This window comes from Ambystoma mexicanum, chromosome 6q (genome assembly GCF_040938575.1).
Source record: "Ambystoma mexicanum isolate Mex_15411 chromosome 6q, UKY_AmexF1_1, whole genome shotgun sequence".
NCBI classification, from domain to species: Eukaryota; Metazoa; Chordata; class Amphibia; order Caudata; family Ambystomatidae; genus Ambystoma; species Ambystoma mexicanum.
The window spans coordinates 407,483,083-407,495,112 of NC_090937.1; the positions used below are offsets into that span (position 1 = coordinate 407,483,083).

The following is a 12,030-nucleotide window of genomic DNA, read 5'->3' on the forward strand; positions in this document are numbered from 1 at the left end:
GGTGTTTTTTATCCTGTTAAATACAATAAGGTAGCATTATGTTCGCAGTAAATGTTTTGTCTGCTTGTAGAATTGATCAAATGAAATGTAACCTCGGTTGCCAACCTTGAAACTATACATCTTGCTTTTCCACAACAGTATAATCAATTCCTCATAAGGAAAGAATGTTCTGATTTTTATGATCATGATTAATTCAGGAGATTTATTTGAATGTAGATCTAAAATTGAACCAACTTCTTGGAGCAAAGACATCGGGGTACATTAAATAAGGTGACCTAAAACCTTCTTCACTACAGTCTTTTATCTCTAAAACATATTAGATGGGGTTCTTCCTGCGCAAAGGAAAATGTTAAGTTAAAGCACAACATTCGTGTGCATCTACAAGACTGACATTTTCTTTTTTGAGTGAGATTTATCTCCTTTTTCCACCATCATTCAAGCAGGTCTCTTCCCTCTGTTGCTCACCTGATGAATCACTCCTGTGCTCTTTCTTGGTCTGTGCTCTTGTGGGCGAACTACTTTTTTACAATAAATAGCCCTGCTGGATTTCAACATGATCAGCAGTTCATCACCTGAAATGTACTTGAATATAAACTCATTACATACTATATACAATGTCACTAACATTCTCATTCATATTGAGTAAGCCACTGTTAATGCACTATTATATGTATAATTCGCATATTTTATCTTCAATTAAGCTTCCTTATTAGCTATTCTAAATTGATTCAGTGATCAGTTGAAACACATATTTTTATGTTAAACACTTTTGCATTGACCACAAGAGACAATTGTTAACAAAAGACACACATATCCACTTGCTCAGCCCATATTGTTGGGTTACTATTTGAATTACCTCCCCTCTTATCTGCACAATAGCTGTGACTCAGAAAAGGAAACTGCATTCCCATAAATCACTAGAACAGCACCCTTGCATAACCTCTTTGTCTTTAACTTGCACTGAATAGTTGAGCATATCCTTTTCGCTGCAGGCTGACAGATCCTAGTTCAATAGTTTGTGGTCGTTCTTTGTGTACCTCACCTTTCCTCCTGCTGACCGCTTCAAAGATGATGTGCCCAGCAGATTGCAGAGTAAAATCATTCCTTTTGGATCTCCTTAAAGATCGAAGCCACAGTATTTCAAAATGCTTAGTTCTCTAAAACTAGTTTGCTGAGACAAATTTGGGACTGTGCTTCCCCGCCCTTCTTTAGTTTTTAAATCACATACTTGGATCCTGAGACAGAATGATAAGTGCTAGCACATCCTAGGCTCTATTGTAAACACAGATTTCTCACTGATTCTTATTTCTTAAGAAATATTATCATCATGATGAAGTGTGTTGCTCGTTACAATGTTGTTAAGTATGTTCTTAATAAAGCTTGGAAGTGGATTTTTAACTGGTTGCTCATACTAGTTAGGTCAGTAAAGGCACAAAGACAAGATGGAAAAAAAAAACATCTCTATATAGCACAATGCAGTTTCCCTCTGGTCGGTGTGTCCTTGTTTTTGTTGATGGAACAAAACACCTTGTCCTATACTGAAGGACACTCCCTTCCCATGCACATCATCTAATATGTAAACATCCAGAAATTGAATACGTTCCATGTAAGAAATACATATAGACAAATTCACTAGAGACGGTTATAAGTCATTCACAAACAAAGATAATTCAATGATGCAAACGTCAGCATGTATCATAAACAATTCATTTTAATATTTCTGTAAGTACATGGAGTAAGCTCAATGCATTTCGGCACGAAGTCTTTGGGAGCAGTATTTTTCTTAGGCAAATTACTCCTTTCATTTAAGATTCTCAGAATTCAATTTAAAGTTGCAGAAATGGATAGGTCGTCAGATCAAAAAATTATAACTCAATATTTCAAACATCGTCTTGACAACAAAGATGTGTACATCTCTTTGCTGAACATACCTCATATGTTTATCTGAATCCGTTCATCAAGATACAGGCAAATTGCCTTTGTTTAGGAGATACACAGTAAATAAAAGGAACATCTTCCGGGGATGAAGAAATAAAACAGCAAAATACGAGATCAGGCAAATGACCTAAAAAATATTTGAAGAGAGCTTAGTATTATACCAAAGTCCAGCAATAACTCATAAATGCTTCTGGTTATTTTCAGTATTTTCAGAAGTGATTTCACAGATTAGATGTATGAGATCATTCATGATATCTAATATAAATGACTGTACATTACCCCTGAGCCATGCATCAGTGTATTTTATTTTAGGCTTATAACATGCAGGAAGGTAATATTCCCGTATCTTTTTGATGGGTGTTGCTTATATTATTTTGCACACATAAATCCTCATTGGTTTTGTTTAGTTTCGTTCTAACAGACTCCTGTTCTGTTTACTTACCATATATCTCCTTCAGAGAGACTGCTTTGCCGGTATCTTGATAAAATGATTTATTTATTTATTCGTTTTTGTATAGCACTCAACAGCCCAGGGGCATTGTGGCGGTTGTTACAGAAGGAGACTAACAGGGTAATTCATAGAATTTCGCCGAAAAGTGTCGCAAGCGGCTGGCGCAGAGTGTCCGCGTGCGATTGTCTGCGCCAGGCGCGTGCGCCAAAACCGATTTCCGCGGACAGCGTATTCATGGATTTTAGGCTCCCAAACCAGCCGTGGCGCAGAGTATCGCAGCGACCCTGCAACAGCGCCAGTAACGCCCCCAAGAACGCCCTCGTGCAAGGAAAAGCCATCAAAATCGCTAAATCATCGCAAAGGGCTGCGCTAACCCTGGACCATTTTACAGGGCTGCCAAACAAGGAACGCAAAGCGGGTAACGTTCATATCAGGGGTACGCAGGAAGTTTTACATGCGATTAGCCAGGGTACGTGTATGACAGGGGTACGCGTGAAGTTAAACACGCGATTAGCCAGGGTATGTGTATTACAGGGGTACACGGGAATTTTCACACACGATTTGGCTGGGTACGTGTATGACAGGGGTACGCATGAAGTTTTACACGCGATTAGCCAGGGTACATGTATTACAGAGGTGCGCGGGAATAATCACACGTGATTTGGCTGGGTACGTGTATTACAGGGGTGCGCGGGAATTATCACATGCGATTTGGCTGGGTACGTGTATTACAGGGGTGCGCGGGAATAATCACACGCGATTAGGCTGGGTGGGTCCTCACAGGTGTACCCTGTACACCCTCCACGGCCCCTGCAGGCAGCCCACAAAACAGGGGACTACCCTGCACACCTGCTCATGTCTCTCACCCCCACCCTCCCCAGCAGTGTGGGGCACCCTCCACCAGGCCCCCACCCATGTCTCCCACCACCCCCACCCCCCAGCCACCATGGGCAGCCCCTACCAGGCTCCCACCCATGTCTACCACCCCCCAACCACCATGGGCAGCCCCCACCATGCCCCCTCTCATGTCTCCCACCACCCCCACCTCCCCAGCAGTGTGGGGCACCCTCCACCAGGCCCCCACCCATGTCTCCCACCACCCCCACCCCCCAGCCACCATGGGCAGCCTCCACCAGGCCCCTACTCATGTCTAGTACCACCCCCGCCCCCCAGCTGTGTGGGGCACCCTCCACCAGGCCCCCACCCATGTCTCCCACCACCCCCAGCCCCCAGCCACCATGGGCAGACCCCACAAGGCCCCCACCCATGTCTACCACCCCCCACCCCCCAGCCACCATGGGCAGCCTCCACCAGGCCCCCACTCATGGCCCCTATCACCCCCATCCCCCCAGCAGTGTGGGGCACCCTCCACCAGGCCCCCACTCATGTCTCCCACCCCCCCCACCCCCCCAAGAGTGTGGGGCACCCTCCACCAGGCCCCCACCCATGTCTCCCACCACCCCCACCCCCCACCACCATGGGCATCCCCCACCAGGCCCCCACTCATGTCTCCCACCCACCCCTACCCCCCAGCCACCATGGGCAGCCTCCACCAGGCCCCCACTCATGGCCCCTATCACCCCCACCCCCCAGCCACCATGGGCAGCCCCCACCAGGCCCCCACTCATGTCTCCCACCCACCCCCACCCCCCAGCCAGCATGGGCAGCCTCCACCAGGCCCCCACTCATGTCTCCCACCACCCCCACCCCCCCCAGCAGTGTGGGGCACCCTCCACCAGGCCCCCACCCATGTCTCCCACCACCCCCACCCCCCAGCCACCATGGGCATCCCCCACCAGGTCCCCACTCATGTCTCCACCACCCCCACACCCCCAGCAGTGTGGGGCACCCTCCACCAGGCCCCCACCCATGTCTCCCACCACCCCCAGCCACCATGGGCAGCCCCCACCAGGCCCCCACTCATGTCTCCTACCACCCCCACCCCCCAGCCACCATGGGCAGCCTCCACCAGGCCCCCACTCATGTCCCCTATCACCCCCACCCCCCAGCAGTGCAGGGGCATCCCCCACCAGGCCTGCACTCATGTCTCCGACCACCCCCACCCCCCCAGCAGTGTGGGGCACCCTCCACCAGGCCCCCACCCATGTCTCCCACCACCCCCACCACCCAGCCACCATGGGCAGCCTCCACCAGGCCCCCACTCATGTCTCCCACCACCACCACCCCCCCCAGCAGTGTGGGGCACCCTCCACCAGGCCCCCACCCATGTCTCCCACCACCCCCACCCCCCAGGCACCATGGGCAGCCCCCACCAGGCCCCCACCCATGTCTACCACCCCCCCACCCCCCAGCCACCATGGGCAGCCTCCACCAGGCCCCCACTCATGGCCCTATCACCCCCACCCCCCCAGCAGTGTGGGGCACCCTCCACCAGGCCCCCACTCATGTCTCCCACCACCCCCACCCCCCCAGCAGTGTGGGGCACCCTCCACCAGGCCCCCACCCATGTCTCCCACCACCCCCACCCCCCAGCCACCATGGGCATCCCCCACCAGGCCCCCACTCATGTCTCCCACCCACCCCCACCACCCAGCCACCATGGGCAGCCTCCACCAGGCCCCCACTCATGTCCCCTATCACCCCCACCCCCCAGCCACCATGGGCAGCCCCCACCAGGCCCCCACTCATGTCTCCCACCCACCCCCAGCCAGCATGGACAGCCTCCACCAGGCCCCCACTCATGTCTCCCACCACCCCCACCCCCCAGCAGTGTGGAGCACCCTCCACCAGGCCCCCACCCATGTCTCCTACCGCCCCCCACCCGCAAGCCACCATGGGCATCCCCCACCAGGCCCCCACTCATGTCTCCCACCACCCCCACCCCCCAGCAGTGTGGGGCACCCTCCACCAGCCCCCCACCCATGTCTCCCACCAACCCCACCCCCCAGCCACCATGGGCAGCCCCCACCAGGCCCCCACTCATGTCTCCCACCACCCCCACCCCCCAGCCACCATGGGCAGCCTCCACCAGGCCCCCACTCATGTCCCCTATCACCCCCACCCCCCAGCAGTGCAGGGGCATCCCCCACCAGGCCCGCACTCATGTCTCCGACCACCCCCACCCCCCCAGCAGTGTGGGGCACCCTCCACCAGGCCCCCAACCATGTCTCCCACCACCACCACCCCCAGCCCCCATGGGCAGCCTCCACCAGGCCCCCACTCATGTCTCCCACCACCCCCACCCCCCACAGCAGTGTGGGGCACCCTCCACCAGGCCCCACCCATGTCTCGCACCACCCCCACCCCCCAGCCACCATGGGCAGCCCCCACCAGGCCCCCACCCATGTCTACCACCCTCCCACCCCCCAGCCACCATGGGCAGCCTCCACCAAGCCCCCACTCATGGCCCCTATCACCCCCACGCCCCCAGCAGTGTGGGGCACCCTCCACCAGGCCCCCACTCATGTCTCCCACCACCCCCATCCCCCCAGCAGTGTGGGGCACCCTCCACCAGGCCCCCACCCATGTCTACCACCACCCCCACCCCCCAGCCGCCATGGGCAGCCTCCACCAGGCCCCCACTCATGTCCCCTATCACCCCCACCCCCCAGCCACCATGGGCAGCCCCCACCAGGCTCCCACCCATGTCTACCACCCCCCAGCCACCATGGGCAGCCCCCACCAGCCCCCCACTCATGTCTCCCACCACCCCCATCCCCCCAGCAGTGTGGGGCACCCTCCACCAGGCCCCCACCCATGTCTCCCACCACCCCCACCCCCAGCCACCATGGGCAGCCTCCACCAGGCCCCCACTCATGTCTCCCACCACCCCCACCCCCCAGCAGTGTGGGGCACCCTCCACCAGGGCTCCACCCATGTCTCCCACCACCCCCACCCCCCAGCCACCATGGGCAGCCCCCACCAGGCCCGACCCATGTCTCCCACCACCCCCACCCCCCCAGCAGTGTGGGGCACCCTCCACCAGGCCCCCACCCATGTCTCCCACCACCCCACCCCCCAGCCACCATGGGCAGCCTCCACCAGGCCCCCACTCATGTCTCCCACCACCCCCACCAGCCCAGCAGTGTGGGGCACCCTCCACCAGGCCCCCACCCATGTCTCCCACCACCTCCACCCCCCAGCCACCATGGACAGCCTCCACCAGGCCCCCACTCATGGCCCCTATCACCCCCAGCCCCCAGCCACCATGGGCAGCCCCACCAGGCCCCCACTCATGTCTCCCACCACCCCCACCCCCCAGCAGTGCAGGGGCAGCCTCCACCAGGCCCCCACTCATGTCTCCCACCACCCCCACCCCCCAGCCACCATGGGCAGCCTCCACCAGGCCCCCAACCATGGCCCCTATCACCCCCACCCCCCAGCCACCATGGGCAGCCCCCACCAAGCCCCCACTCATGTCTCCCACTCACCCCCACCCCCCAGCCACCATGGGCAGCCTCCACCAGGCCCCCACTCATGTCTCCCACCACCCCCACCCCCCAGCAGTGTGGGGCACCCTCCACCAGGCCCCCACCCATGTCTCCCACCACCCCCATCCCCCAGCCACCATGGGCAGCCTCCACCAGGCCCCCACTCATGTCTCCCACCACCCCCACCCCCCCAGCAGTCTGGGGCACCCTCCACCAGGGCCCCACCCATGTCTCCCACCACCCCCACCCTCCAGCCACCATGGGCAGCCCCCACCAGGCCCCACCCATGTCTCCCACCACCCCCACCCCCCCAGCAGTGTGGGGCACCCTCCACCAGGCCCCCACCCATGTCTCCCACCACCCCAGCCACCATGGGCAGCCTCCACCAGGCCCCCACTCATGTCTCCCACCACCCCCACCACCCCAGCAGTGTGGGGCACCCTCCACCAGGCCCCCACCCATGTCTCCCACCACCCCCACCCCCCAGCCACCATGGACAGCCTCCACCAGGCCCCCACTCATGGCCCCTATCACCCCCAGCCCCCAGCCACCATGGGCAGCCCCACCAGGCCCCCACTCATGGCCCCTATCACCCCCACCCCCCAGCCACCATGGGCAGCCCCCACCAAGCCCCCACTCAGGTCTCCCACTCACCCCCACCCCCCAGCCACCATGGGCAGCCTCCACCAGGCCCCCACTCATGTCTACCACCACCCCCACCCCCCAGCAGTGTGGGGCAGCCTCCACCAGGCCCCCACCCATGTCTCCCACCACCCCCACCCCCCAGCCACCATGGGCAGCCCCCACCAGGCCCGCACTCATGTCTCCGACCACCCCCACCCCCCCAGCAGTGTGGGGCACCCTCCACCAGGCCCCCACCCATGTCTCCCACCACCCCCACCCCCCAGCCACCATGGGCAGCCTCCACCAGGCCCCCACTCATGTCTCCCACCACCCCCACCCCCCCAGCAGTGTGGGGCACCCTCCACCAGGCCCCCACCCAAGTCTCCCACCACCCCCACCCCCCAGCCACCATGGGCAGCCCCCACCAGGCCCCCACCCATGTCTACCACCCCCCCACCCCCCAGCCACCATGGGCAGCCTCAACCAGGCCCCCACTCATGGCCCCTATCACCCCCACCCTCCCAGCAGTGTGGGACACCCTCCACCAGGCCCCCACTCATGTCTCCCACCACCCCCACCCCCCCAGCAGTGTGGGCCACCCTCCACCAGGCCCCCACCCATGTCTACCACCACCCCCAGCCGCCATGGGCAGCCTCCACCAGGCCCCCACTCATGTCCCCTATCACCCCCACCCCCCAGCCACCATGGGCAGCCCCCACCAGGCTTCCACCCATGTCTACCACCCCCCAGCCACCATGGGCAGCCCCCACCAGGCCCCCACTCATGTCTCCCACCACCCCCACCCCCCCCAGCAGTGTGGGGCACCCTCCACCAGGCCCCCACCCATGTTTCCCACCACCCCCACCCCCCAGCCACCATGGGCAGCCTCCACCAGGCCCCCACTCATGTCTCCCACCACCCCCACCCCCCCAGCAGTGTGGGGCACCCTCCACCAGGGCCCCACCCATGTCTCCCACCACCCCCACCCCCCAGCCACCATGGGCAGCCCCCACCAGGCCCCACCCATGTCTCCCACCACCCCCACCCCCCCAGCAGTGTGGGGCACCCTCCACCAGGCCCCCACCCATGTCTCCCACCACCCCACCCCCCAGCCACCATGGGCAGCCTCCACCAGGCCCCCACTCATGTCTCCCACCACCCCACCCCCCCAGCAGTGTGGGGCACCCTCCACCAGGCCCCCACCCATGTCTCCCACCACCCCCACCCCCCAGCCACCATGGGCAGCCTCCACCAGGCCCCCACTCATGGCCCCTATCACCCCCACCCCCCAGCCACCATGGGCAGCCCCACCAGGCCCCCACTCATGTCTCCCACCACCCCCACCCCCCAGCAGTGCAGGGGCAGCCTCCACCAGGCCCCCACTCATGTTTCCCACCACCCCCACCCCCCAGACACCATGGGCAGCCTCCATCAGGCCCCCACTCATGGCCCCTATCACCCCCACCCGCCAGCCACCATGGGCAGCCCCCACCAGGCCCCCACTAATGGCCCCTATCACCCCCACCCCCCAGCCACCATGGGCAGCCCCCACCAAGCCCCCACTCATGTCTCCCACTCACCCCCACCCCCAGCCACCATGGGCAGCCTCCACCAGGCCCCCACTCATGTCTCCCACCACCCCCACCCCCCCAGCAGTGTGGGGCAGCCTCCACCAGGCCCCCACCCATGTCTCCCACCACCCCCACCCCCCAGCCACCATGGGCAGCCCCCACCAGGCCCCCACCCATGTCTCCCACCACCCCCACCCCCCAGCCACCATGGGCATCCCCCACCAGGCCCCGACTCATGTCCCCTATCACCCCCACCCCCCAGCAGTGCAGGGGCATCCCCCACCAGACCCCCACTCATGTCTCCCACCACCCCCAACCCCCCAGCAGTGTGGGGCACCCTCCACCAGGCCCCCACTCATGTCTCCCACCACCCCCACCCCCCAGCAGTGTGGGGCACACTCCACCAGGCCCCCACTCATGTCCCCCTGCCCACAGGCCCTGACAATCCTCAAGCATGGGCCTCATGGCCAGCCACCACAGCCCAAAGACACAACCAAGTATTACATGCGCCCATGATACTACTCCAATGGAAACAATGCAAATCAACACATGTGTCTCACACACACACAATGGTTGCAAGTGAACCTGAAAACCCATATCATGACATGCATGAAAACAATGAGATGAAACCACATATTGAAGAATGAAAAAATCCAAATAATGTATTAATAACAACAGTAATGGCAATCAAAATTAAACAAAATACACAAGTAAAAAAAAAAAAATAAGCTGACTGTCCCTTTTCAAATTAAAATCAATAAATGATAATCCAAAAAAATTTCTTCCAAAGTTCAACTCCATAAAAAAGGAAATGAAGGGAAAAAATAAATAAAAAACCATTGCTCCATGGGAAAAAATATTCATAGTAAAAAAAATGTCCAAATCCAAAGTCCAACTATGTACAAAGTATTCAGGGTCCATCATCCCAACAGAAGAAATTAAACCTACCAAAAAACCTATCTAAAATGGAACTATATACAAAAGGTGGAGCAGTGTCCGTTGACCCCAAATAAAAATAAACTATAAAGGAAACCTATCACTAAATAACTATATACAATGGTGGCAGGCCAGTCCAGTGGCTCACTTAGTGGTGTTCCGGGCCAGGGCATCATCGAACTCCTTGTCTATGTCCCGGAGGCGGTCCTGTTCCATGGCCCCGGGGGTCCACAGGGACGCCGACATGTTCACCTCCAACTCCCTGCAGATTGCCTCGAGGCACTCGGCCCACCTCAGGGCCCTCCGCATGGAGTTCTCCGCCCTGACCATCATGAGCCGCGCCTCTTCCGCCCGCCGCTGCTCCGCATCTATGGCGTGGCCCAACCGCTGCCACACGGAAGACACTTCCCGTCCAGGGTCCTCCTGCCCTCCGGCCGATGCCTGCCCCTCCGATGTTGAAGGCCCCGAGCTATCGTGGCTCCCACCTACAGCCTCCTGCTGCTGCAGCTGCTGCTGTCCATGTGCCCTGTCCGATGGTGCATGCACATCCTCCTCCAGCTGGGGTGCAGTCGTTGATGTGGCCACCCCTGCTGGACGTCCGACTCCCGACTGCGGCAGGGATCTGTTGTCCACCAGCCTGGCCGCACGGCCAGAGGCAGCTCCACAGGGCACCCAGGTGACACATGGGTGGGAAGAAAGCATGGAGGACGACTGGGGCATAGGTGGTTCTGTGGAGGAGGGGGTCGGAACAAGGTCCAGGAAACGGAGGAATCCAGCCCTGGTGAGCTGTCCCAGTGGGTCAACGCAGTCAACGAGCCATGCGAGAAGACGTGCAGACTCATCATGAAAAGACTGCAGGTCAGCTCGCATGGCCCGTTGACGCAATGCCACCCCACCCTGGATAGGCTCAACCTGGTGCAGAATAGCCACTTCCGCAGAGGAAGGCCAGGTGTTGTAAGCCAATCCCCTCCCTGAGAACGGGTCTGGAGGTAGGCATCCCCGCTGGTGCAAGATGATGCAGTGACAGGAGCAGGGACAGGATTGCACACAGGCACCTCCGCGGCGGCCTGTGCTGCCTCCTGTCCCAGATCCTGCACTGCACCACTAGCACCAGTGGAATCCCCACCTCCAGACCCCGCCTCTGTTGCTTGCACGGCCTCCTCCTCCTCCAAACCCCCCACCAACCTGGGTGACTCCATGCCATCTTCCTCCGTTGGGCCCAGTGGGGTCCCAGCTGCCCCTTCTGCTGCCGAGGAGTCCAACTCCAACCTCCACCTCTTGGACCTCCCCTCGGCAGCTGCGGCCTGGGACACGGCACCGGACTCCTCACTCCCCGACGAGATCAGAACCTGGGAGGGGATCCGGGCCTTGCGCTTCCGGCTGGTGGTGCGACCCCTGCCGCTGTGCTCCACAGCACCTTCTCCGCCCTCTTCATCAGTTGACGCTGCAGACAGGGAGAAAGAAAACACAGGCATCAGGGCACTGTTGAATGGACTCATACACACATGACAGTCATACATGAGTGGCATTGGTAAACCTCAGACATGGCATCACAATCCCCAACACACATGTCATTTCAACTTGCACACATGAGCCATACCACAGCCATATTGCAACAGCCAGCACCATCCATTCACATACAACAGCATGAGCAGCCAAAGGTCATCCACACATCACATGCAACATAGGGAGTGCACTACACATGCACACACACCACCAAACTTGCATGCATGTGTACACCTCCGCCAACTGTCGCAGTGTTCCGATCGACATCCATGTCACACCTGACAATCATTCCTCCACATCCTGTGCCATGCAAGCCCACAAGCACCATCCATGTGTCACACATGAGACCCCTCGCATGTGTCACCCTCACGGCCCTGTACACCCCCCCTACTTGCCCACATAAAAATACATGTTCAACCTGCACACTCCTGGCACACCACACGCACAGCTCACAATCAGTATGCATTTACACTTACCGCTCGACTCCAGACGGGTCTGCCTCTCAAGGACCTGGAAGTGGAGCGCTGGGGATATGCGTTCCAGGACCCTCATCTGATCTACCGACAAGTGGCCCCGGCGCCCCTTAGCATCCGCTGCCTTCAGGAGGCGCCGG

The 12,030-nt window shown here is 59.2% G+C and overlaps 1 protein-coding gene across 2 annotated transcripts in view; it reads left to right on the forward strand.

Moving 5' to 3' along the window:
- SVEP1 (sushi, von Willebrand factor type A, EGF and pentraxin domain containing 1) overlaps window positions 1-12,030 on the forward strand; it is a 1,471,106-nt gene that overhangs the window by 1,028,613 nt on the left and 430,463 nt on the right. The gene's annotated exons all lie outside the window — the stretch shown is intronic.